Below are 5137 nucleotides of genomic sequence, written 5' to 3' on the forward strand. Positions count from 1 at the left end.
TAAGAAAATTGTTCAGAGAGAAAAGTCCCTAACTTGTTCAGTCATTCGCAAGGTCGGAAACTGAAATAGCAAAAGTAGAATTAGTTTGAGAGAGATTTGGGTTATTACCAAGTATACACACAGTGAATACACCCAGCCAGAGGAAGATTCTTGAAAATATCTTCTAGGTTACCAGAAAGTGGTGCCAGCGCGTGTTATTTCTATTTTCGTAGCTCAAACGAAAGCAGAAGGCGACCAGCCGACTCTTCCTAGGCGAATGTTGCATGCTTGCAACACTAAGGAGCAAATACAGAAATGGTTAGGAATTAGATTCAATTTTTAGAAATAGTTTTGCTTTAGCAGAAGGGCGGTCATTTAAAAACCGTATCCTAAATTTATGTAATTAAGTTAATTAGTTAGCAGTATTTAAACCCTTCTCAGGCATTTGGAGAAGGGTCCAGAAATTTGTCAAAAAACTTGTCCTCAGAACATGCACTTTTGCACCCTCGGAGGGGGTTTTGAAGAATGGATGGATCAAGGTTTATTAATGTTTGCATTTGATATATGCTACTGATGTTGCACTTCTGTACTCTTAGTAGATGTTAGAGCAAGGAGAGGTAAATCATTGTTTCTTGAAGCTTATGAGTGGAACTAGTCATAAATGGTACTTTTATCTCTTGACCGTTTCTGTTTATATTCTTAAAGTGATATACAGTTTTTAGTTGTTTATATGTTACTGCATGAATGTGTGAGTTACAATTTGGCACTTTTGTACGGTGGAGTCATTTATTTATGTTTGATATATGAATAACTTATTATGCGATATGTTGTTCACAACTGTTTTGCCTAACTTTTTATGAAAAGTGGTTTATCTTAATTGATTTCTATTCTTATGATAGCTGAATGATCTTTATTACCAGTTATTGTTTGAAATCTCTTTAGATCGCATAATAGAAGAAATACACCCCGGGTTAGAGGAGATTAGATGTGTTGTTTCTCATTAGATTACAATAGCATAGAGTTAGTTTAAAAGTTTGAATTAAATTAGCTTTAAGTACTCTTAGATCAGCATCATCCAACTCTGCACACACACACACCCTTAAATTGGGATACTGGTCCCATTATCCCCAGTCGGACCCGCTATACCAAATGGATAAGGAGCTGCCAACCAAGGTCCGGACCGGGTGGGTATACCCCTTGTTGTCGACCTGATTTTCGGGGCTTCAACAGATGGGTGTCATGATTTTATACATTCATAGAGGTTAGAGCTTTCGTATCAATATTTATTATCATTACTCTTTTCCTTTGCGTGAACTGCAGGAATGAAAAATAGGAAACATTATGAAGCAATGAACAGGAAACATCTAAGGAAAAGGGGAAAGCGTCAATGCTCGGAGAATAGAGAAGAGATGCCTTCATGAACAGATGTCGCATGCAACAAAACCACAGATTCCAGAGTATCACTCAACAGATGCTGAGGTCGATAGGTGATTCAACATTCAGGGTCAGAAAGCTCACAAAAGCAGCATGTTTACAAAAAATCCTGAAACTTCTACCCGGTAAAGGAAAAAGGCGCTAAAGAAGGAAAACGCACCAGAAAAGCTCGGATCAAAGAACAGAGGCAGTTTTCGATGCGCGATTAGTGCCTAGCGCTAATCGCGCATCGCTAAGAAAATTGTTCAGAAAGCAAAGTCCCTAACTTTCTTAGTCATTCGCAAGTCTGGAAACTGAAATAGCAAAAGCAAAAGCAGTTTGAGGGAAATTTGGGTTGTTGCCAAGTATATACGCAGTAAATTCGCCCAACTAGAAGATAATTCTCAAAAATATATTCTAGTATAATAAAAAAGTGGTGCCAGCGCTTGCCATTTCTGTTTGAATAACTCAAACAAAAGCAGAAGGCAACCAGCCGACTCTTCCCAGGCGAATGTTGAATGCTCGCAACATTTAAGGAGAAAATGCAGAAATAGTTAGGTATTTGATTCAGTTTTTAGAAAGTTTTGCTTTAGAAGAAGGGTGGTCATTTAAACCGTATCCTAAATTTATGTAATTAAGTTAATTAGTTAGCAGTATTTAAACCCTTCTCATGCATTTGGAGACGGGTCCAGAAATTTGTCAAAAACTTGTCCTCAGAACATGCACTTTTGCACCCTCGGAGGGGGTTTTGATGAATGGATGGATCAAGAATTATTAATGTTTGCATTTGATATCTGCTACTGATGTTGCATTTTTGTACTCTTAGTAGATGTTAGAGCAAGGAGAGATAAATCATTGTTGCTTGAAGCTTATGAGTAGGATCAGTCATAGATGGTACTTTTATCTCTTGGCCATTTCTGCTTATATTCTTAAAGTGATATACAGTTTTAGTTGTTTATATGTTATTGCATGAATGTGTGAGTTACCATTTGGCACTTTTGTACGGTGGAGCCATTTATTTATGTCTGATATATGAATAACTTATTATGCGATATGCTATTCACAACTGTTTTGCCTAACTTTTTATGCAAAGTAGTTCATCTTAATTGATTTCTATTCTTATGATAGCTGAATGATCTTTATTACCAGTTATTGTTTGAAATCTCTTTAGATCGCATAATAGAAGAGATACACCCTGGGTTAGCATAGATTAGATGTGCTGTTTTTAATTAGATTACAATAGCATAAAGTTAGTTTAAAAGTTTGAATTAGATTAGCTTTAAGTATTCTTAGATCAGCAACATCCAACTTTGCACACACACACACCCTTAGATTGGGAAACTGGTCCCATTATCCCCAGTCGGACCCGCTATACCAAACGGATAAGGAGCTGCCAACCAAGGTCTAGACCGGGTGGGTATCCCGCTTGTTGTCGACCCGATTTTCGGGGCTTCAACATATCTGGCGCTAGAAGGAGGGCCCGAACTATGAATGGCACCTAAATCAAAATCTAAATACCATTCTGAGAGTAAATCGCCCTCATCAACTCCCCCGACTTCCCCAGTACGTTTAAATCCAGAGTCAGAAGTCGCTCGAGTATTAACCGCTGCTACACACCGTGATATTTCAGACCAATCTACCATTGAACCCCCTGAAGTTCAAACTCTGATTCACAAACTCCAGGGATTTTCCATTTCTACTCAGAGGTCTGATAAATCTCAAAGCAGCGTGATTTCGCAATACAATCCTGCTCATCCCCTGACCAGATTAAAGAGTGAAAAATTTGGCATCCAGCCAACTGAATTGCCTCTCTCCACCAGGAAAAGAGCGAGGAAAACACCACAAGAGTCTGACAGTGAGACTCTTTCATCTACATCCTCCATTTCAACTCCCTCACCGCGAAGTCAGCCACCCACATCTTCATTCCAAACCATCATCCATTTGCTTACTGGAACTCCCACAACCCCTCTTCAATCATCTAATATCATAGTGTCTTCATCTTCCCAGCCACAGTGATCATCTTCTGCACTTTCATTCACTAGCAACTCAACGATGGCCCAATCTCCATGGAATAATCCTGGGGCAGTTTTAATGCCTCCACCCTTGAGTCAAATACTGGCCCATCCTGAGAAATGGCTACCCAAATTCAATCCAGAAGCAGGCATGCTAGCTGAAGAACACATAAACAATTTCATGCTTTCTGTCAATCTCAACGGAGTTACTAACGAAGATGCTGTTGTTCGGCTTTTTCCCTATACAATGCAAGGAACAGTCGGGTCATGGTACTTTTCATTACCCTCCGGGTCTATCACAAGTTGGGACATTTTCCAAAGTCAATTCCTTACCAAAATTTGGTGATGACAGATCAACGACAACGTTAATCAATGACCTATCCAATCTTAAAGCCGAGGCTAGAGAACCCATCAAAGATTTCAATTTACGGTTCAATAAGATCCTCAACAAAATTCCCACTGCTTCCCAACCCAGCGAAGAAGTATGATATGAATGGTATATTACGGTCTTACCATCAAACATAGCAATCTTCGTGGATAGGGCAAATAAAACAACCTTAGTTGAAAACTTGACAGAGGCGATAGCAGTAGAGAAACGTGTAATAGCCCTGGAAAAGAGATCTGCGATAGAGGAACACAAGTCTAAAAAAGTCACCTTCAAGGAAGACTCCAAGAAGAAACAAACGAAAGACCCTTTCGATTTGGAAGGATTGCAAAAAGTTTTAAAGACCATGTCCAATGAGATGATTGACATAAAAAAACAAGTAGCAGAAACTTCTTCGAAAAAGCCCTACAGAGCTTTTAAAAGAGGTCCTTCAATGGATGTGAAACCACCCAACGCTATTTCAAATGTCGAATCCGAAGAAGAGGAAGAAGAAGAGAATACTACTGAAGGGCAGACTGATGACGAAGAAGTTGTGGAATTACAAGGAATGTGGGATTTCATCCTCCCACAAGAAGATCAAGAAGCATTTCCGGTTAGCACACGAAGCAAAAATCAACTTGATCCTCCCCAAACTACCCCTAAGCAGAAGAGCACAAGCTCTGCAGCAAAAGATAAAGTCGCAGCAAAAAAAACAACCACTAAAGCGACTCAACCTAGCCCGGTCCAATCAGATCAAACAAATCCATCAAAAACACTAATAGTGTCGGATGAGATGGAATACAATATTATTGACGACATGAAAAAGACTAGGGCTAATATTACCCTTTATGAATTGAGCAAATTGAAACATCAACAGAAGATAATGATGAAAGAATTACATGCCGCCTATTACATCTTTGCCTACTGTTGTAGCTTCCAACAACATGGGAAAACCTCCAACCAACACGATTAATAAGATTGATCCTAATGACATCGCCTTGATTGGAGGAAGATCAAGGTCTCACACTCCCCCTTTCCTTCTCACTTATGAAATTTTCAATAAAAATGTGCACAATTGTTTGGTAGATTCTGGTGCTTCAACGAATATTTTACCCAGATCAATATGTGCCAAGTTAAATGTTCAACCACAAAAATCCACAGTGCGCATAGTTCAGCTTGATCGATCTCAAGTCGAAGTGATTGGTGAACTTAATCAAGTAACCATAATATTGTCATCCAACCCAAAGGTATGTCAGGTTATTGACATTCTAGTGGTTGATATCCCAGAATTCTATGGCTTGATTCTTAGCAGGGATTGGTCCGACAAACTCCATGGATACTTTTCAACCGACTGGTCACACATGTGGTT

This window comes from Pinus tabuliformis, chromosome J, assembly GCF_031772625.1.
Source record: "Pinus tabuliformis cultivar Carrire ecotype Pingquan chromosome J, CPIR1, whole genome shotgun sequence".
In the NCBI taxonomy this organism is placed as follows: Eukaryota; Viridiplantae; Streptophyta; class Pinopsida; order Pinales; family Pinaceae; genus Pinus; species Pinus tabuliformis.